Source organism: Calidris pugnax, unplaced genomic scaffold (assembly GCF_001431845.1).
Source record: "Calidris pugnax isolate Ruff unplaced genomic scaffold, ASM143184v1 scaffold44, whole genome shotgun sequence".
NCBI classification, from domain to species: Eukaryota; Metazoa; Chordata; class Aves; order Charadriiformes; family Scolopacidae; genus Calidris; species Calidris pugnax.
In genome coordinates, this window is record NW_015094506.1 from 46,595,279 (window position 1) to 46,619,045 (window position 23,767).

The window sequence follows — 23,767 nt, forward strand, 5'->3', positions numbered from 1 at the left end:
GTTAGGACAAATTAGCTTTGTAACCTTAATGCCACAATACAACAGTTTCTGAAGGATCAAAAAGACCATAGAAATATTGGCTATTCACTATGTTACATCACTTTCACACCCCACAAATTCTCTCACCTGCTTAGAAAGTAAATAATTGTTCAATGATTCAGAGATTTGCAGTTTTCAGTAATGCTTGCAATGTCTCATTTTCCATTTGTCAAATTTTTGTTATTCACGAGCTCCAGATTTGTAATAGTTAATGCTAATATACTTTCAAAGAAAGTTGAAAACTTATGCTTTAGGGTTTAAAATTATATCAAAGTACTAAGGAATTCTGAGAAGACTTAAGGTGCCTGACAGATTACCCTCTATTTGTCTCTCATGAAATTTCTGGCAACTTCCTCTGAATCCTTCTTTCTGTCAGAAGCATTATTATATTAGATGGACCACGGTCTGATCTTATCTATCACAATCTGTATGTTTGCATTTCTAGCACATCTGGTCTCAAAACTGGATTCTTACTGATACCTCAAATTTGTCCTTCAAAGTATGGTTAAAAATAAAATATTACAATAATTAAATAAAATACTATTGAAAAAAATAGCAAGTCCTGTCTAGAAGCTAGCATACAGAGTAGTATAAGACATAAAGATAAAAACATGCTATTTATGCAGAGTTATCTTTTTTCATCTGCAAGTTGCATTGAAGAGCAGTGAATGTGATGCCTTACAAGTAGATTGTCAGCAGTTAGCATGGGAAACTAAAAATAGTGTCCAACAAAAAAAGCACCTATGTAAGAATATTAAGCTCCTGCAGATATTTGTAGACTGTATGACCATATTTAATTCTTATCCCACCGTTTAGGGCTTCTGTGTGATCAAATAATACTGCCAACTAGAAAAAACTATTTTAACCATGTATGAGTGTGACACAGGTAAAGAAATACGTTATATCTGCACAGTAAACCATCATAGGATGCATTTTGCAGGCAGAGTAAAAATAATTACTGGTACTAGTATTCCTGTGTGTTTCCAGTGAGTTACAGTGTTCAGCCACACGACACCCTCAATACAGGTAAGTAATTGAGCTGTCTTGCAAGTACTGAATAGTCTATGAATTTTTTTGCAGTGGTTTAGCAAAACAATATTCATAACAGATGTTTCTGTAATTGTAATACACTAGAAAAATCTGCTGTGTTAAATGGCCCTCATACTTACTCTGGGCTTAGGGGTGACAGAATGAAAAATGGACTCACTGAACCTTTTCTTTTGATTTTATGAGATGGTAGCAGGTTTAACAGAGAGTCCTGATGCCAACAGGGCAATCAGTTGTGCCTTACTATGGCTGCTTGTGACCTGCCCTCCCACAGCCTGCAGGAGTTCTCTTTCCCTCCCTGGGATAAAGCAGGGGAGCAGGATTTGGGGTCTAAGCGGGGAAAGGAAATCTACATTGATCCACTTTCAAAACTGTACCTCCAAAAAATGTCAAAATCAGATCTGGTCACAATCAAACTTCTAAGCTCTGGGAGAGCAGGGTATTTTAAGAGTACCTGAAAACCCACAGTCTTGAAGGCAGTGCTCAGTTGGAAGTCTACTTTTGTCTCTCCTTAAGAGCATGTTATCTTTACTGGTGAGATTGCGTGTCTGAAATATTATATATTGTGATAAAAGGAAACTCCTCCTTGACCTAAGACATTTTACCAGTCTGAAAGTTAATCAGCACCACAGATGCCATAAGCTTCACAAAATTTGTGAAGTATGCACTGATTTAATAAATATCAGCACACAAACTCTAGGCTTATAGGACCAGTGTGATACAAACTGTGAAACTAAAAATGCAATACCTTGGATTTTTTTCCTTTGTTCTTAGTTTTGCCATTGTCGTACAAAATTGAGTGCAGTTCTAATTAGCAGTAATGCTAATAACCTGAATAGGTAATAACATGTTTTAAATCAAGGATATGCCTGTTCTATTTTTTGATATTAAACACTTTTTCACTTCGACTGACTGTATGCATTAGTGGGAGACAGAGACCAAAGTCATAATAAAAAAAATTATGTGAATATGACATACATAAAAACATAAGAAATGAAAAAAAGCCCATTTAAAATTAAGAACCAAAGAAGATTTTACTCAGTTTCAAACTGAAAATGCAGTATAATTTCCAACTTCTGTCCTCTAACGTAACATGTTATGGGCTTTATAATCCAGTAACTACTGATTTAAAAGTGAGCTTTGCATTATTAGTTGTTATCTATATACCTACCTACCTATCTATCTATCTATCTATCTCTCTATCCATCCATCCATCCATCCATCCATCCATCCATCCATCCATCCATCTTTAATTCAAATATATGCATAAGCTGTGCAAATAAAAATAAGAAACTGTTCTACAGTTATGGAAACAATCAGTGCATCATAAATATTATGAAAAGAATCTATACAGTTCCAAAGAAAAAAACATACAGGATGAGAGACCCAGCCATTTCAATGAAGAAGCAATGCTACATTATAGACAAAAAAAGAATCAATGTAAACTGTATTTTCTAACAAAAAGAGTTTCTCAGTGCCTTGAAATTTCTTGCCTGAGCCTTAGAAATTAGCATTAGAGCTAATGGAAAACTCTCTCATAAAGCCTCAGTTGTCATATCTAGACATAATGCAGAAACTAAATGTTTAAACACTGTAACTTTTGTTGTGGTGTTGTTTGGGAAATCTCTGAAAAACCACCTCTTTTTCATCTTGCCTGCGCAAAGGACAGGGCTGGTTCAAGATGCTGCTCTTGAAACACCAGTCATAAGGTACTGAAATTCAGCTTCCTGTGGGTACAAAAAGCACACCAAATAAATAATTTCAATTGTGTTTAATTTTTTAAAAAAATGAATTAATAAAAAAAAAAAAGAAACCTTACCAAGAGGAAACATAATCCCATGCTCATTGGCAGTCAAAACCCCCAGCAGCCAGGAGCTTTAAAAAATGAATGGAGCGCAAAACAGAAAACACCTTTATAGCACTATACAAAACCACTCCCTTTTGTATACTGCCTGCTGTTCTGGTAGTTGCCTCTCAAAAATTACATGGGGGAACTAAAGAAGGGCAATTAAAGCTTGGAACTGCTTAAATTGATTTGGAGTTTTCAGCTTGGAAAGGGGACAACTGAAGGGGGATATGGCAGATATGTATAAAATCAGGAGAACCCTGGGAAAGTGCCTAGAAAATAAATGAATGGATGCTTGGCTTCTCACTACATGAGAACAAGAGGATGCCCAATGAAATTAGCAGGTTTAAAACAAGAAAAGAAGTGCTGTTTTTTCACACAGCATAAGAGAATAGCGGCATTCACTGTCAGATGCTGCCAGTATTATAAATACAGTCAAAAAGCAATTGCACAAAGTCATAAAAGAAAAAAAAAAAAAAACAAAAGCTTATTAAATGTAAAGGTACAAATTCTGAATCAAGAGTTCCATACAATACAGATTGGTGGACTGCAGAATGCATCTCTGCATGCCTTCCCATGTTAAGATAAAATACTTTTTGCCTTAACATCTACCAAGGGGCAGTAGGAGAGACGGAATATGGGGCGACTGTGTGCAGACACTCTCTGACTCACACGCCTCCTTGCTGTACTTGAAATATGTGTGCATACTCCTCTGCCACACCAGCACAAAGTCAAGAGGTCAGTTTAAGCCAGCAGAGCTTAAGCTAAGCTCTTTGCGCTGGACCTGACTAAAAGCCTTCACGCAGACAGGCAGTGCAGAACAAGTATTTAATTGCAAAAAACCCACCACTGCTTAATCCATCTTGCTGCTGTGCCTGATTGCCCCAGCGCTCCCAGCCTGTTCCCGAGCACAGCTGAACACTGAAGATGGCCTAACCCAACCCGCTTGCTGCCAAAACGGCTTGGAAACCATTGAACAGTTACAATTACCAATTCCTTGCCACCCCCTAAGCTGTATGAAAAGGTCTACCCGATTCTGGAATGAGGGAGCCAGAGAAAATTACTGGGGAGGTTAGCCCTGATGAGAGGGACCAAATCAGGAAGTCAGAAAGTCAGACAAAGCAGACAAAAAAAAGAAAATGAGGAGGACAAAACAGCTATTTTTCTTCTTAACCTAAGCTCACCTGTGTCAGGAATAGTAAGACTTTTATTTTATTGATGTAGTGTTTGATGATGAAGCAATAGATCCTAACTTGCTTCCTGAGGAAAGGTATGCCCTTAGTGAAGAAAAAAAGGCAAAGCATTTGCGTGGTAGTAAAGAAGCAGAAGAATCATCAGGCTGAAAAGATAACAGGACTCAGATCTACTGATCTAGATGTGCTGACACCCAGTGATCTCAATTACTGGACGTAGTTATAAATGTGTCTCCCGCGATGTGCTCCACTTTGCAGTACATCGCAGGGACCGAGCTACAGGCACTTTCCTCTGCCTGGCCTTGCCGAGCACCACCTCCACACTTCTATGAGGAAAGAGCCCAAAACACAGCATAGAGTGGACATCTCCACTTTCCATCCTTCTACATGGGGCAGGGAGAAGAAGGGCTTTTTGCCAGGTCTACATCCCTGGCTGTGAAGAAGGACATACTCCCTTAGCTCCAGGTTGTGGAGGCAGGGGTTCTTGCTGGGAGAGTCCTTGGCTCCAGAAGCTCCATTGATCTCATTTAAGAAATGAAAAAAAATCTAAAAGTGTAAGTATTGTGAAAAGTTTAAAGTGGTGCTCAGGAATTAGGAAATTATAGTAAGAATGAACAATCAGACAGAAAACGAGAGGTGTGCCAGAGCCAAAAGCTTTTCATACGAATATTTCCAGCTATGGTGTGACTCAGATTTTGAGCTCAGAATGAGATACACATTCCTTTTCACACTTATTTTTAGAGTGCGATGAAACAATACCCAGCTACAAATACACCCCTGCTTCTGCTTATTCAGCACCCTCATTTAGATTGATCTGTCTGTAATGTTTATACAACTGAATTGCTGAAGTATCAGTCAAAATTGTGTGAGTCAGCCACAACTCTAGGAAATGAAAGACAAACCTTATTTTTCAGTTATTAGAACAATAACTGCAAATGTTATGATGAATGTTAAAACTCTACATATTGCTTTTGTGGTCACTTACTAGTGATAATAAGGGGAAGGTACTGTGGAGTCTAATTATTGTCTAGATATAAGTTACACTTGATCACAAACAAGTACATATGGAAAATAATAAAATACAATGACATACTGAATTTGAACTAGGCAGAATTCAGCTTATTTTTTAATTAAAATAATAAATGTGAATATTTTATTATTTGATTCAAAGATGATAGCTGCATTTGTTTATGACTAGAGGCCTATTGCATACATCAAAAAGCATCTGTTTATAATCTATAACGAAGGTGTCAGAACATCATTCTAAATGATAGTAAAAAACTAACAAAACCCTAGTCTCTGGAAGCAATTAAAAAGTGCAATGCTAGTAATGAAAGGAGATCTAAAACCAATTTCTCCACCTGTAATGGCCCACAGACTGCAAGCCCTGGGATGTCAGGCTCAAGCCTGCTGCAGTCTGGAGTCCACGTGTTGACCGTTCTTTGGATGCAAATTTAAGTTTAGGTTTCTGGAAACCTCCAGAAGACAGCATGAAAAAAAGCTTGTGTTTTTGGTATTGCTTCGGGCAGGTGCAACATGCTGGCAATACAACCAGCAGGATAAGATCATATGTGGTTGGTAGTCTTTCAAACTTTTCATTAAATTTTCATGGCCAACACAGCCCAGGTGAGTGGCTTGCAGACAACTTCTCTGAAGGATTTGGTCTCATGTACAATGGATGTTGAAGACAGGAAAGATTCCTAAATGCAGGCTCTATGGACCTCCTAAATTCTATGTAGACCTCTAGAATCTAACCATGTGGTGTCACCATACTTCCATTTCACTTTGCTGTTAGATTCACATGTCAATTTGCTGTGGAAGTAAGTCCAATCAATTATGTCTTCTTATGAAGTTGTTTTATTCTAACATTTCTGGTCATCTGTACATGTCATGTATAGCACTCTTTTGTATGCCATGAAACATGCTCTGCAGCACAAACTAATGCACAGGTACATTATATTTTAAAACTGCAAAATCTCTCTCAGAATTCTTACAACCACCTTATAAAATTCCCAAAGAGGAAAACAGTACATAGACGTTGTTAAAATATAATTAGTGATGTATTTTAACAAAATTTGAGACAATTACCACCTCCTGAAGGAAGCCTTGCAAACTTCTTTTCACCCACTCACCCTGAGTAATTTATTTTGACGAGTGACTATACTATAATTAGGGCTTTTTTAATCATTGCTGTAAGGTTGAGTGAGTAGATTTTGTTCTTGGGTTCATACATTTTCATGATGGTTTTGCAATGCTGCTTGATGGATCAAAGTTGCACTCTTAGTGTGGTGCTTAAATATGGGAAATTAAAAAATTAAGCCTTCTAGAGCTTTTAGATTTAGATTTACATTGTTATTATTTTTACTCATGATCTTGCGTCATTAAGATGGCAAAGAGGCCAGGACAGGTTGTAGTTCAGGTCTGTTAGGATTTAGGGGAAAACAGTTATTAAATACAGATTTGCGACAATGTTTTTCAACAATAGCTCTTAACTTCTACTGCATTCTCTGAAATATTTACAAGCAAAGTTATATTTTTACTAAGAAAAGCCACTACTTTTAGTTTCTGTACTTTCAGCCAGAGACTTGAAGACTTTGCCCTTCTTTTTCTAACTAAGCCTTTGAATCCAGATTGCTTAGTTCTCTGAGCCTTGCTGTTACATTAGCGTCTGAATTAAAAATACAGATTAAAATTTATTTACTTTGGGAGTGCTGTCAGAATGAGTTATACACGATATACAGAACTAATTCCATACTTGTTGGATATAGGGATCCCCAGGGCTACTTGTTATAAAGTCTGTTTTTCACCCTTGCTATTTTCTAACTGCATTGGGCTTTAGCTATGTCTAAAGCTATTCAAAAGGAATATTTTCACTAGATCTCAGGATTCTGCTGGAACAGAGGGGTCAGAGTTATTGCCCGTGCATTCCTAACACTTGAGCATTTTCCGGCGGGGGCTATCCAGCTGTTTCCCAGAAGTAGGAAGATTTTTGATGCCTTGTATTGCTGCAACTCTTCCCCAGGCAGAATTTTCATTTGGGTTGGTCTCTCAGCTTCTGCTAACAGACATTCGGCAGATATGCTAACTTCTGTGTCAACTAATGACATTTTAATAACTGGCTTCAGGATTGTCTATTCATCTACAGTAAAATTAAATCACTAATTATAGCTGTGGATTTTTGCCCAAGAGTGTTCTGGCCCCCAATGAATGCAATTGCAGAGGAAGTTTCTAAATCCACAAGCACAGGAATGGAGACAGACAGGCTGTCAAACCTTCCAACATGACAGACCTGCTCTTCTCTTACTGTTGGACCCCAACTGCCCCCAGTGAGAACTTCTCTTTTACAGACAGACTGGGAAAGCAAGGATTACTGTAAAAGTGAGGGTATATGAGTTTGTTTCAATTTCTTAACTCATATTTTGCAAGATAAATTTTAGGAACAAATCAATTTTTGTAACCTTAAGGCACTGGTAGGGTATATTGGATCTGCATAGGGGATGACCTAAACCAATTCTGATTTTCAGAGATTTTGAAGACACCCAAATTAAGGCATACAAAGTTAATTCTCATTAAAAAAAAAACAAGTTTCCTCAGACAGGTTACTTCATGCTTTAGTGTATTGCAGAGAGCACAGACTCCAAAGTTTTCTTCATCTGTGTTTCCATAGTCCCATTTTACATAGCTGCTTTTTCTTTTAACTATTCTCACTATTCTCTTTTTTTTTTTTTTTAAGTACTAGAGTGGTTTTATTCTATAAATATTCTGTATTCCTTAGATTTTGTTAATTAATCTTTTAGCTATTTGCAGTAGTCCATCTACAAATTTAGACATATATGCGAGGCTAACCCATAAAAATTCTGTGTAAAAGTACAAGAAGCAAGTCAAAAAAACAATTTCATCTTTACAGAATCAGATCCTGCCTGAACTGTTTTCATCATCCCTTTTATTCTTACCAAGACCAAACCCTGTGAACAGATACAACCCTCTTGAGCACTAAATCTCTCACAGTTGGGAAATAACAGTTCTCCCACCAGACCTGGGAATCCCATGGGTAGAAGGTGTAAATACATTTCAGATAAAGTAACTATAAACCATCCTGTGTTAAGACCAGGAGGAAGTAGCTACGGAGAGGGAACAGGCTTGCTTTAAGATTCCTCAAAGATTAAGGTCCTGACCTTATTTCTCCCAAATATTCTTCAAGTTTCTATTTCTCTCTGAGAAGCAGAACAAATCAATTTTAGATAATGACCTAGAAGAGAGATGACTGCTTATCAGATGCAGCAGTGTGCGGCACGCACTGCATATCATCACAGGTCTTCCAGCCACCAGTGAATATGAAGTGACCTTTAACTTCCATGTTTTGATCTTATACTGAGTACAGCATACCAGAAGTGAAAAATCTCGATAGAGATCTTTAAAAGCCTACTCTTACTGATTTAAGGAAAGTCATGGACAAAGGGACAGTAATTAATACAAAAGGGCATTTGAACTTCACAAGAAAGAATCACAGAGGTATGAATGTGGTATACTAGAATAAGACTGTGCAACAATACAGCTTGATAAGTACATTAATGACTATGTAATAGTATTTTGCACACTTTAAAGCAATTCTGTCATCTGACATCCTCTTCTAAAAAGCAATAGTACAATCTGAAACCTCTACTTTCCCATAAAAGAGACATGGTTCGATTCCTAAACAATATATTCTTTGCTGCAGCTAAACAGAGATACCAAGATACTTCTTTCCACAGCAAACATATCTTTTGTGTTGTGAGCTGGCTGTTGTCTAGATTCTGTCCTTGAGTAGTCACTTGTCATTTTGTCTGATCCCTAAATGGTGAGAGAGAAGAGGTTTTTAACTTGCTTCACTTTTGCTGCTTAGAAAGGTGTCTAGTTTAAGGTAACCAGCTGTCTCAACCCACCTACCTTGGGTAGTGTTCTTAGATGGGATGAACTGACCTCTGGAAGTGTACATGGTTTTGGCTGCTGACCTTACAAGAAGGTCCAGACACCTTTTGGATGGCAAATGATAGACCTTTAATAGCCAAGGTCCCAACACACTGAATGATGCTATTGCTTTTTGCCATTATTAAAGATTCAGGCTTAACAAAGTGTGAGATTGCCCTGTTCCATATAACTCTGATTTTGTATAATTTATACATTATTGTTGAGGTTCTTGTAGAAGTCCTTTGCCATATTAGAGAACAGTTTGCAGCAGAGTCCCTCCCTTTTGACAGTAGTGCCTAGATGGTTTGATACCCTTGCAAATGATCTGGAAAGGAAATATGAGAAAATACTAAGAGCATTTCTAGACAAAATTTTATCCCATTTAGCCACAGAAGTGGATATTTCTGAAGCTTCAGAAAGACTAAGAAAAAGAAAAAAATATAAATGTATGGGAAGGCATCATGTTCACTGAAATTTATTATTGACAAATGCAAACCAGGGCTCGGTACTGAGACCTGTTCTCTTTTAACATCTTTATCAATGATCTAGATGAGGGGATCGAGTGCACCCTCAGTAAGTTCACAGACGACACCAAGCTGGGTGGCAGTGTCGACCTGCTGGAGGGTAGAGAGGCTTTGCAGAAGCATCTGGACAGGCTGGATCAATGGGCTGAGACCAACAGGATGAGGTTCAATAAGGCCAAGTGCCAGGTCCTACACTTGGGTCACAACAACCCCCTGCAGCGCTACAGGCCTGGGGCAGAGTGGCTGGAGAGCTGCCTGGTAGAAAAGGACCTGGGGGTGTTGGTCGACAGCAGGCTGAACATGAGCCAGCAGTGTGCCCAGGTGGCCAAGAAGGCCAACAGCATCTTGGCCTGTACCAGGAACAGCGTGTTGAGTAGGACCTGAGAGGTGATCATTCCCCTGTACTCGGCACTGGTGAGGCCTCACCTTGAGTACTGTGTCCAGTTTTGGGCCCCCTACCACAAAAAAGACATTGAGGTGCTGGAGCGGGTCCAGAGAAGGGCAACAAAACTGGTGAGGGGTCTGGAGAGTAAGTCTTATGAGGAGAGGCTGAGGGAGCTGGGGTTGTTCAGTCTGGAGAAGAGGAGGCTGAGGGAAGACCTTATCATGCTCTATAACTACCTGAAAAGAGGTTGTAGAGAGGCAGGGCTCAGTCTCTTCTCCCAAGTCACAGGAGAAAGGACAAGAGAAAATAGCCTCAAGTTGCGCCAGGGGAGGTTCAGATTGGATATTAGGAAACATTTCTTCACCAAAAGGTTTATCGAGCATTGGAATAGGCTGCCCAGGGAAATGGTTGAGGCACCATCCCTGGAGTTGTTCAAAAGACGGGTTGACATGGTCCTCAGGAATATGGTTTAGTGACTTTTATTTCTTATTTCTTATTTATTTTTTTGTCAGAGTTAGGTTGATGGTTGGACTAGATGATCTTTAAGGTCCCTTCCAACCTAGACGATTCTATGATTCTAAATCAGGGAACAATCAGGTTCTAAAATGACTATCCTTTCTAAAGAGATACTGGCATTACTGCAGACAGCTCACTTCATAGTGGTAGCTTCCTTTTGCCAAATAATAAGGAAAGCTGGAACTGTAAACTGGAAGGCAGTTCATGGGAAGAATAGAAGATGTGTAATGCAATGCTCAATAATGCCATTAAGAACTTTATTGCATAGTGTTGACCCAGACTTTTTTCCGCTGGATATTTAAGGAAATAATTTCCAGAAATAAAAGATGTTCTGAAAAAAGCAAAGAAAATTATAAACTTCCTATAATATAAATCAAATGTATTTCAGTTGTACAAATCAAATGTAATAAGGTGGTAAAAGGGAAGAAATAACTACAAAGTTTACATAAAATTTAAGATGAGAAATTGAAGGTCAGTGAGAAGAAGCACCTACATTCAAAAATGAATTAAACTGTAGAATGTCTGAAGCTTTTCAGATGAAGTTTTGAGTCAAAAATGGGAATTAGTTTCCATAACATACAGTTACTATATCAGAAATATTTGAGATATTGCCTGCATGTTAAATCAGTCCATAGTTGCCACAGACCTATCTGAAAATGCTATGTGTAGGGAAACAGGGAACAGGAGACTTTACTCAAAAATGTATATTGTAGTGGTCTTATACTCCTGAGATCTGTCTTTTGCCTGAGACAAGATGCTGGATTAATGGCCCCACCCCTGGTATGATGAGTACTGTGTTTCCATTTTTTTCATAGGAATTTAGGCTTATTTTAAAAGCTGCATTTATAGACAACATATAAAATTTCACAGTGGCATTTTCTCTGGGTTATAGTTAGAAACCTGTCGTCTCCAACTTCCCTCACAACTTCAAGAAGGCATTCTAGAATGTTAATTTCGTCTGACGTTTTCTTCAAACTTTTTTTTTAAAGAAAAAAAAGAGATCCCTGTAGTGAATCAGCTTTTGCATTCATTTATTCAAGCTGCTAGCAGAGAAAGTTATCTTGCCAATTGGAAAGGTACATAGGGAATCCTTGACTTAGGTGTCTAAAAAGGCATCTACAGATTGTCCTGGATAGTCATCTTGCACAACGTGAATAAATCAGATATTCCCTATTAGTTCGTTCCTTATGGAATTGTCAGAATTAATACAAATACTTCTCAGAGACTCCCAGTAATTCCAGGTGAAGAAAATAAACAAAGAAAATAAAAAAGACAACCACAAACCACACACAACCCCCCCCCCCCAAAAAAAAACCCTGAGAAAAAAACTATATAAATTCTGTTTTCATTGACAGAAGATTATTATTTTGTTTCATTAATGTAAATCATCAGGTTTTTTTAAGGTAGTTTGGTATTATAAATCCTAAATACTAAGCAATAACTAAACATTTAATGGAGACTCTGTGTTCCCATTTTGCCTTAAAGCCAGTATGATATCTCCTAATGTGGTATGTTTTCACTCAATTTGCTGTCTACCACCTTGGTCCAGATATGACAGAGATACAGAGCTTTATGTTTCTCATGGGAGGTTTAATCCATAACTTTACTACTAATGAGTTCTTGTGCTATAACAAGGAATTTGAGCTCCTCCAGAGCTCAGTCACTATATAAAGATGCATGATGAAGCAATCCCCAGTCCTAAAAACCTGCCCTAAAACAACACAGCCTCCTTGTGTTGTAACACAACTTTCAGCCAGGAGGAAGAAAAAAGGTTTTTTTTAAACAAAAGCAATTGTTTTTGAGTCATTCAGAAAAATTCAGATTAGAAGCAAACTAATAGATATTGGGGAACGATGTAATAGATATTTCCTGGGGTGAGTTTATCAAATGTTAATAGAAGAACAGAGTAGGGAAGGAGATAGTCTGGGAATCTGTAACAAATGAACTCGGCCACACTTGGTGAGTCTTCTCACTTCTAAATTATATAATCAGGCCACTTCTGGTTTGCCCTTCTTCAGGCCCAATAGTGTCATTCTTCCAAAAGAAGGAATGGAGCGTTACCTTCATCCCATAGCTAGCGCACTCTCTGGAAATGCAAGGTGAGACAATAAACCCTGACCTTCCACTGCTTCTTTTCTTCAGTCATGAGGCTACCCAGAAAGAGGCCACGAGTCTATCAAGAAAGTGTCATCAGCACCATGAAATCCTGTGCATTTTGCCATGCGTCCAACTCATATTACGCATTCTCTGAGCATGGATAGGACTGCTGTGGAAGTGTGTGGGACATCGGTCCTTCCCACTCATTTATTGTCTATGACAGAATTTAGGCACAAATAGACACTTTGGTCCCAAGGCCATGGAGGTTTCTGCACGCATAGAACTGCGGAAATGCAGCAGCTGTCAGTGTTGACTAAATTAAGTGTTATTGGAGCTGATGGTCAAGATTTTGCCCTTAATTTACTCTAGAAAGACACAACACAAATGGAGTTTACACCAGTGAGAGCTGTAGATCCAGCTGATCAACAGCAGAAAGTGGTTGTTAGAAGATGAGAAGAGCTTTCACTTTTTTTCTTTAAGATAACATCTAATAATTGCCTGAAGGCAGTTAGACAACTCAAAAAAAGAGAGGTATAATAAATGAATTATTATTCACCAGGTTGACTGTTTAAATCATTTCAAATGAAAAAAAAAAATAGTTATAGCTGAAAAATCCTGGCTTTTTTGTTCTCTGTCAAGGACAGCCAAATGTTTTTGATGTGTAGTCTGCACAGTCATTACAGATTGAAGCCAACATGCACAACTGTCCAAGTGTTTCTTATCTCTCTCTTTCTCATTGACACACTGTGTTGCCCCAGGCTACTTTTTGTTGGCTGTCCTTGTTTTGCCTGCCTGCTTCATTTCTGATCCTAAAATCCTGTTCTGGGGTAAAAGACTTTTCTACTTTGTCATGGATACCTCTTGACTCTGCCCTGTGAGCCAGTGGAAGCAACAAAGGGAATTAAATGCACAAACATCTGTCTCTGTGTGACTTTATTTTTTGAACACTGCACCTGACAAAAATTCTCTGGTAACGCCAAGTGCTGGCCATGTCCAAAGGAAAAGCTAGAGAGCTGGTCTCCAGCCAACACTGCTCTATGGAAAAAAAAACAACACTAAAACCCACCAGTTTGGTATATGTAAATTCTTTAGGTAAAATTTGCCTCTGTGAATGAAGGGCTCTTTCAGTCCGTAATAACACTGTGCTTTAAAGACCAGTGCAATTATACATGTTCCTCCTGTGAAATAAAGAAGTCATAATCTCAGATTCTAAGTGTATCAAATCATCCAATGTTTTAATTATAGCAAAACCTTTGCAGAAGACTTGTATTTTCCAGGACCTTTATTCCATCGTGAAACTACCCTCTCACAGCCACAGATATCAAAGATCTAATTCTCTGTTTGCATAAGCATAAATCAAATACTTCCAGTGAAGTTAATGGATTCACTGTGTTATGAAGGAAATTCAAAGTTCAAGCATTTAAAAAGTGCAATGCTGTGAAACAAAGGGGTTTTTTTGGTGATCCTTGAGTGATTACTTATGACAGGATTCACCATATTTACTTTTGTAAATGGCAAATAATTTCTCTTTAATTTTCATTCTGGAAAGAAAATGGTTGGGAAGAGTCACAAAGTAATAACAACCTTGAACACTTATGCAACACTTCACATTTCAAACTGTTTCAGAAATATAAACCAATTAAGTTGTCGTTATGATTCATGCTAAGGGAGACAAGAAATATATAAACAAAGTCAAACAGAAATGCAGGGCTCCAAATTACAGTTCAGTGAATTACAAACCACAGAAACAACTTAGGGATGTAGAGCACAGGGGACTGGAATAATCCTGAGAAGTGGAAGATAAAACCGTGGAGCAGACTGAGTAATAGCTAATACATTATTACCTAGTTACCGGTGAATGGTCACTTTCCACATGCAACACCGAACGTTTAAGTACACCACTTGGCTAAATAAGCGTTATCAGTTGTGCCGTTCATCACTGCAAATATCTGTTGTTCATTAGCTCATTAATGACTTTCTTGAGATATCTGATTTACGATGCAATCGCCCCTAGTAGATCTGTCTGAATTGATAACCAAAGGGCAATTAAAATCACTACCCACACCAGACCATTAGACGATTTAAGGAGGAATATCTATGCTACTGGTTCCTTTTAAAAGTACATTGTTAACATTAGGAGCATAAATGTTAATTAGAGTAATGACTTCATTCAGCAATTTCTTTTCTACAAGGCCATTTGGATCAGAATCCAGCTCCTCTGTTTGAAAGGGCAAGTTCTTTTTAATTAGGACAGCTACTCCATTGGCACTAGTAATAAATGAGAGAAGAGATAAAGGTCTCACCCACCAGGATTTTTCCTTTTTTTTTTTTTTTTCATCTGTGTAGCATTCAGTATTTCAGAAAAAAAACCCAAACAGTTTTTTTTTCAGAAAAAAAAATTAAAGTCCTCGTTCTTTTAATGTTAATGACCATCTTTTACAAACATTTATTTGCAGCCCAGATATTCTCATATGGTCATTTTTGAGATAAATTCTCCTTCTTGCATGCTTGAGTGGGCAGAGCAGTAGCTTTAGGTCATTGCTATTCCACTGGATCATCCCCCTAAAGCAGGGGTCTGTGCCAGAGTGAGACTAGTTAAGAAAAAGCTTCAAAGACTATTTAATTTCAAGCCTTCTCTGCTTTTGTGCATCTCTCACCCTTCAATCACGCTCTGACCCTGTCAACACACAAGCATGCAACTGGGAGAGGACGGGCTGCTCTTAGCAACGGTAGAGCCCAGTGCCTTGCCTGGTGCTGACCTGAGCTTCAAAGCAAAGGGGTTCTGATTTGAACCTGGAGAAACCAGAACAGGAACAGAGAGAAGTGGTGAAAAAAGTGTGGGGTGGGGAGAAAGAGCAGGGAACACACGACTGCACTGGAAAGGCAGGAAACCTTCTTCCTCATCATTCGGCGTAGACTGGAAATGCCTTACAAACTTTCAAAAGGCCACTGCCACTTTTCCCTCTTAAAAGCTGGGATGCATTATTACAGAGGAGGTTGGATCCTTACCAATTCAGTTCCCAGCAATACTTCTTAACCCTGTGCTTTTAACTGCTGGGCATCTGTATGCGCTGGGCATACGCAGTTCAAGCTATTAGTGCCAGAGGATGGTCTGGAGTCATCACTAAGATAAAGGTGTCAGACATACAGGGATGGGACAAGAAAGGATGTACCCACCAAGTCATTACAGGAGTTTTCTACAATGCCTTTTAATTTGCACCTGTGATTCTGGGATAAAAGGCAAAGAGCCTACATTTCTTGTCAGAGGGCAGTGATGAGGCTGCAGGCACACAGTTACTTCACGTATCAGAGCAGCAGGGTGCAAAGGATGATCTTGATAGTCTCAGGGGCTCTGAAGTACAATGTTGCTGCAGGTTCTGACACCCACAATCCACATTCCTGTCCTTGAGAGTGAAGGGTAAGAAGGACTAGACATGGGAGTCATTCTTCAGCTGGTTGTACGAATTCCTTCTAGATTCTAATGCTGGTCTATGAGCTTGTGGGCAAGTTCTGTGTGCAAAGGCATGATGTAGAGTCCCCTACAGAAAATAATAACTAACAGACAAAATAGGAAAAATATGTGGACCCACGTATGTCCTCTCCACACCAGAAAGAATGACAACTCATGCAGCCATATGTGTGCATATGTATATACATACATTATATGCACACATACAGTAGTAACGTCATGTTTAAGCAAGATTTCTTATGCACTCAAGTGAGAGAGAGTTTTGAAAGTTCTTCTTAGCTTGTCCCTAACTTGGTCACCATGTGGGAATATGCAGAGGCCCTTGTAGAACAATTTATTTGGGCAATACCAACAATCTCTTCCTAAGACAAAACACAGCAATGAACTCTCTTACCCTCACACAAATCTAGAACAGTATTGATGAAATCAGTGTCTTCGATAATATAAATGACAACAAAGCCGAGTTCCATATTTCTAAAAACATACTTATGCCCACCCAACACTTGGTCTGACTTGTTTGCACAAAACACAATTATGGCAGTCCAAAATTGCAAAATTAATCATTTATTATGAAGTGTGCCAAATTCTGCTCAGTTCTAAAGAGCTTTGATGCTGTTGTGGCTAGTTGCTGCAGCTGAACTTGAACCAGTATGCCTAAACAGCAAAGTTTACAGAATTACAGATTTGCCAAGATACTACAAGCATCAGTGCAATGACAACATGATGCAGACACTATCCCTGGTAGGGCAGTACATGCATTCTAACTAAAATGCATAGTAAATCAAAGGAATGCATATTTACTACTGTAAAATAAGCCAATGGTGCAAGCCCTGCTATTAATGGCTCCCAGCATCAGAAGATCAAAGGTGACACAGGCAGGGAGAATGCACAAGAATGAGATCCTCAGACAGAAGGCAAGATCAGTGATTACTGAGCAGGCTGCAAGAAAAAAACTTACAGAGCTGTTGTCAGTTCTGATTTTTAGGCTGAATGTCCCACATTAGAATTGTCATTCAGAATGATCTTATAAGTTGCTGCTGTGTGCCATTAGTTGAAGTGCTGTGTTAGCATAAACTTTGTCAGTGCCTCCCTACTACAAAGTTTTTATGTTTTCTTTGGAAATGCTGAACTTCTATGTACGCCTTTTGTCCAGAAGAACTAAATTTACTGCTTTTTCAGATGTCATTGTCACTATATTCACCAACCTTGCTGAGCAAGACCTATTTTTGTGTAAAGTTCCCAAAATAGCTTTTGGACTGCAGCAGCATTGCAAGTTTGGAACAAAATCCAAGGCTAGTGGAAGTTGTACCTGACCCCCACCCCTCATTGTTACTGGACCATCATGCTTATTGATGGCTCACACAAGCACTCCTAGCTGATTTTTCTGAAGCAGACCAGAGGGCTGTCAAGTACAAACTGCTCTGCTGGCAGATGAATGGCAACTATGGAAAAGAGAAGGGTGGGAGAAAGCGACATTGAGCAGCCAAGGTGGCTGGTTCTCCACCAGGCCAGCAGGTGCTGGGGAGGATGTCTGTCAATGCACCAACAAAGGAGTGAAATCCAGCTGTCACGTTGATGTAATTAATTCAACTCAAACACTGCACAATAAAGGATGCAAGTGTCTTTTAACCCATTAGGTCTTTTTTGGCCCTAGTATTACCTTAACAAACCTCCTTCAGTTTCTTGCAAACCTGGATTAAATACAGATATTTCAGATTAGTAGTCCAAAAAGCTTTCTAAAGGCAGAACCAAATGTCCTTCAGATGACTGTAAAACAAAGAACGTTGTACATGATTGCACTGCAGAAATGAATAACTGGAAATTCAGAAACCTGAGGGTAGTAAATGAACATAAAAGTTGCATTGGGTAAATGTGAAAGAAAGAAATCAGGACTGCTGGATTTTGCTGGTATTTCCTGTGACGTGGAATGAAGTTTGGGACAGGTAACTTGGCCGCTTATGTCAGTCTATCTGTTGACTAAACAACAAGACTATTTATGGGAGAGAAAGCTTTAAAACAGAATTAACTGCTCCAACAGTGGTTAGAGACCCTTTGACAAAATCCATTAAGAAATTTTATTTGAAGAAAATGAAGGATGGATTACCATGAATATGGATGCTTTTCTCACCCTAGTAACATGCTTTACAAATTGCCATGCTGATTAATCACTTGACTGTATTTTTCCAGAAAAATGAAGATATCTATTTCCTTTAAAAATATTGTGCCTTGCACTTAAATTTTTTGCATAAGAACTTTCTTCATGGAAGCTTCTCAGATAGATCTAGCATATCTACTGCCAGTGTAAACATCAGTCACCAAGTGAATAGCATGCTAAACACACTTAAAGCCATGTTATTTACCTTTTTTTACCTCTCCAGGCATAACATTTAATTAGATGAAACTAAAAAGTTAAAGTGCAGAACTACTTTCTATGAGGAAAGCTAACAGGTATTTGTCATTCAACTGATTACATTTTAATTTAAGTAAAAATTGTTGAACTGAGAACATTTTTTAAAGGAACAGAAAAATAGTAAGATGGAAATTGTTTTAGCAAATCTATCCCTAAGATTTCACATACTTGCATCCTGATATTTTGTCTTTCTAACCTGGATTATAGCTGCTTAGCAAACGCATTATAAAAGAAGACATTTGAGATTAAGAGCCATATTTTTAAAGAACTGTTTTGTCCACACATGCTTTGTAACTTACAGTTGTTTTCAATACATTCTATGAATCTTTCTTTTTAAAAATATTGGTATTTAAGTTAAGCTGACCAAAAATAAAGCAATTTCCTGGCTGATGATGCTGTCTACAGAGTGGAACAGGACAGGAAGAAAACCAGAGGGAGCTTTTCACTGGATGAAGAGGTCAATGCGTTGCACAGCTACAGTCTATCAGAGACCTCTGGCACTGCTTCTGTGTTGGGAAGGTGCTGCACTGATAATGCCAAATACCTCTGGCATTATAAAAGCAGAGAGGGCTCCAATGTTCTTTGCAGATTTTAAGTGGACCTTTTACATTTATAGACTAAACAGACGGCATGTCCTTCTGGGACAGCTCTATTCTGCAGTTCCTAAGCAGCCAAAATCTCATGTGCGTGTGGCCCACGTGCTGTGCGGTACCCAAGCAGAGCGCCTGCATCAGACCCGGGTGTGAACGCACCTGCGCAGGCTCCAGTGCCCCCAAAAGCTGTCTGTGGTGGCATGGGAGACACCTGCACCTCACACAGCACCTTCTGCCAACGCCCAATAAGCATAGTAGCCACTAACCATGCTCAGGGTAGCACTTCATGCACAAAACTGCCTGCCCCATAGTGTGACACCGGCAGCAGTACAGTGGGGATGCCAAAACTATTATAGGGCCCCATCTGCTGTGAATGCCGAGGATGCCAGAAATAGACTCACTCATGATGCTGTGCAACAACACTGCACCGGGCAAGTCACAACTCCTGACCTGAGCTTGGAGAGAAAAAGGACTCCTGCCATGGAAGGACTCCAGCTCTGACCTCGTCCAGGCTGTTGGCATTTGTCACTGTTAGGGGTGTACTAACACAGTGAAATACTCCTTGTAGCAGAGTTCTGCAGGAGCTAATGCGATCTGAAGCAAGCCATCTCTCTTCTTCCCTACAGGAATCTGGTTAATTGGTAAGAGGGAATCATATCCAGGTTCTCAAACTGTAAAGTGGCATGGTACCTTTGTGGACACATTCTTCTCTAAGCTTCCCTATATTAATTGTCATCTGCATTGTTGCCTGCCTTTTAGGAAAAAAAATAAAATCTTAGGTTTAAGAATTTAATATACAGTAACCCCAGGTATCTCGTTAATTGCCTCCACTGCTAAAAACGTGTACTTTATGTCTAATCTGAACAGGTTCAAGTCACAGTAAGGGGATCGTGTTATACTTTGGCTGCGAGATTGAAGAGCTATCCATTACCTGGTATCTGTTTCTACAAACACCGCAGATGTACTTGCAAAGTGCAACAGTCACCACTTCAGCTTTATTTTGCTAAGGCAGACAGATTCATCTCTGGGCCCACATAAATCACGTTTTCTAGTCTTTTACTATTTCTTGCGAACTCTTCTCTAAATTGTCATCTTCTTACTTGAACTGCACACACCACAATTGGACAGAGACAGCCAGGAGAACTTCCAGCAGCTTCACACACGAAGGGGATAGCCTTCTATGATGCCATAACCGGTTGGTTGGATGAGGGGAGGGCAGCAGATGTCATCTACCTTGACTTCAGCAAGGCTTTTGACACTGTCTCCCATAACATCCTCATTGGGAAACTGAGGCAGTATGGGCTGGATGAGGGGACAGTGAGGTGGATTGAGAACTGGCTGTGTGACAGGACCCAAAGGGTAATTATTAATGGAGCAGGTTCAAGTTGGAAGCCTGTAACCAGTGGAGTCCCCCAGGGGTCAATACTTGGACCCGTGCTGTTTAATATATTCATCAGTGACCTGGACGAGGGGACAGAGTGTATCCTCAGCAAGTTTGCTGATGATACCAAACTGGGAGGAGTGGCTGACACCCCGGAGGGCTGTGCTGCCATCCAGCGAGACTTGGACAGGCTGGAGGGCTGGGCAAAGAAGAACCTCATGAGGTTCAACAGGGAAAAGTGTAGAGTCCTGCACCTGGGGAAGAAGAATGTCAGGCACCAATACAGGTTAGGGGTGGACCCGCTAGAGGCAACTACTGAAGAGAAAGATCTAGGGGTCCTGGTGGACAGTAAAATGGCAATGAGTAAACAGTGTGCTCTTGCGGCCAGGAAGGCCAATGGTATCTTGGGTTGTATAGGGAAGAGTGTAGCCAGCAGGTCAAGGGAAGTCATTCTCCCCCTCTACTCTGCACTGGTGAGGCCACAACTGGAGTACTGTGTCCAGTTCTGGGCTCCCCAGTTCAAGAGGGACAGGGAACTACTAGAAAGAGTCCAGCGTAGGGCTACAAAGATGATTCAGGGATTGGAGCATCTCCCTTATGAGGAGAGACTGAGAGAGCTGGGACTCGTTAGTCTGGGGAAGAGAAGGCTGAGGGGAGACCTTATCAACGCCTACAAGTATCTCAAGGGAGGGTTGAAGGAGGAGGGAGCCAGACTCTTTTCAGTGGTTCCCACCGAGAGGACGAGGGGCAACGGGCACAAGTTGGAACATAAGAGGTTCCACTCAAATATGAGGAGAAACTTCTTCACGGTGAGGGTGACGGAACCCTGGAACAGGCTGCCCAGGGAGGTTGTGGAGTCCCCTTCTTTGGAGATTTTCAAAACCCGCCTGGATGCAGTCCTGAGTAACATGCTCTAGCTCTAGGCAATCCTGCTTCAGCAGGGGAGTTGGACTAGATGATCTCTATGGTCCCTTCCAACTCTAGAAATTCAGTGAAATTCAGTGAAAAAACCTCCCAGGTCCTACTGGCCTGATCCTCTGCTATGATCATGTTATCTCTTTGTCCTAGCACCACAGTGGGAGCTCGCATTCAGTTAATGTGGTTTGCTGTGCTCTTACAACTTTTAACTGCCACCAATTATGAGACAAAAAAATCATGACCTGTGTATATGTGCCCTAGACTAATCACTCCTTCACAAAAAAACCTTAATGTTTACAAGCTATTATCATGAACTTAGATCATCTAATGCAGTTTTCTCCAAATCAGTCATCTCTCATTTAGCACCCACCCTTCCACTCAATAAAAGATCTGTTTACAGATGTTTGGAGTTTGGTTTGTATGACTTTGAAGTAGATGATCCAGTTAAACACAAGATAAACTCACACTGAAAGCTCTGAAAGCTATGGCCTTCGCTTATCAGAAGAAAACAATTTTTATGTACTGTTTTATGCCTACTAGTGTATAAGAAAGATATTTGTGGGGCTGTGCTGCACAGAAGGATCTGTGAGAATAAAATGAATTAAGCTTAACAGTGACAAGCTAACAAAGACAGACAAACAGTTTTTTGAAACATTTTGCTTCCTAATAAGTCATTATCACTGAGAAACCTTTGAGGGTTAGATGTACAAAAGTTTACATAACAGGAAGACCTATGTCAAAACCTTAGAAAACGATGAAATATATATATATATAAAAGCATGGTTTCCATCCTGTTATTGACAGCAGCTGCATGACAAACTACTGGAGCAAAAATGATACATGAGATGATATTAGCTACCTCTACAGTTTTGTAACTGAAGAATAAATGATATACAATATATGGAATGCATCACAGACCACTGAAACACTGTAACCTTGACCAAGCAAGCACAAAGTCAAATTTCAACTGATCTGACTTTTAACTGATATAATTCTTTACTCTCACTTTAATAATCTCTTTTCAAGTGCTCAAGCAAGAGGTGTTGTCTTATCAAGGCTGTTACCAACATTCCACATTAGAGAAACTCCCTGGAAATTTTGGCTCCTAGTTAGGCTACTACAGTAATTAGCTGTTTATCTTCTATGAATTATGTAGAAAATTATTTTACTAAATTTTAAATATATATAAGCATCTTTATATATTTATAAATTACATAATAAATTCTATCCAACCAGTTTTCACTCATCTGACTGTATATCCACCCAGGCCATAACATACTTGGACATTTGGTTATAGCTATAGCATGTGCTGTAGTGGAAGAAAGATTGGAATCACTTAATTCTCTTGACCTGCTGCAAGCTATGTGGATGTACAGTTTGTATCTCTTTAATGTGACTTGTTAATGAAGACATCTTCATAGATTATGCTGAGAACATGCTGTGTCAATGACACATTAGTAAATGTGGCTGAAAAATTACAGTTTTCACAAGATTACTGAAAAAGCCTTAGTGCGTAAATTTGTCTCGGACTGTAACCTGATTCTGATGCTGGTTCATGAAAAATTGGCTTCCACTTCTCATGTTTATTTTGAGTGGGCAACAGAAAGAACAAAAGTAAGAAGGAGATAAAACCAATGTGAAGACAGCAAGCTTTGATGTTAGGAACCTATTTGGGTTTATTTACGAATAAGTGAAATCCCCACTCCCTCTAAAAAGTTTTATGCTTTTTAGTGTTCCAAAGGATCGCTCAAAACTTATTATTTATTTAGCACTATTCATCTAGAACATAACAAATGAGAGACAGAAAAAATCCCTGTAGTATTATCTAGTTCAGCCCCTACCAGTACAGAATTTTTTTCTTGCACTGCAGGTATAGTGCTTTCCTGTGTCTATTTTAAATATAATTAAGGCATAAAATCAATGTGAATTGAATCCTTTTTTTTTATCCAATTCCCCTAAAAAAAGAAAAATATATAGTTAAGATAAATTCTGTTGAGAAAGAAGAAATCAGAATCTAACAAGTATCATAATTTGAAAAGAGCACTTTACACATTCTTTATCCAGCCACTGGATGAATATTCCCATTGCTCAGTGAGAGGTAGGGGGATGTTGTAGCTTGGAAGTATTGCACTGAAATTGATAAAACTATTCAGGTTGCTTTGCTGCAGTGGTTCTTTGCTGTCAATGTTTCCTCCCCTTGAAGAATGAAGAAACACTATTACTTTTAGAATAATTTCACTAATGCTGCTTCAACATCCTTTTATATATAGTTTACTTTTCAAGATCTGATTAAAAGGAGAATGGCAAAAGGCCTTTAAATGACATAAGGCAATCCAGTGGTGAAATCTCTCATCTGTTACATAGACTTCATAGCTTCAGACTGGGTTTGCATTTGTTCTGGT

The 23,767-nt window shown here is 39.2% G+C and overlaps 1 protein-coding gene across 11 annotated transcripts in view; it reads right to left on the reverse strand.

Annotated features, from left to right (window-relative positions):
• MAGI2 (membrane associated guanylate kinase, WW and PDZ domain containing 2) overlaps positions 1–23,767 on the reverse strand; it is a 756,695-nt gene that overhangs the window by 260,139 nt on the left and 472,789 nt on the right. The window lies entirely within an intron of this gene.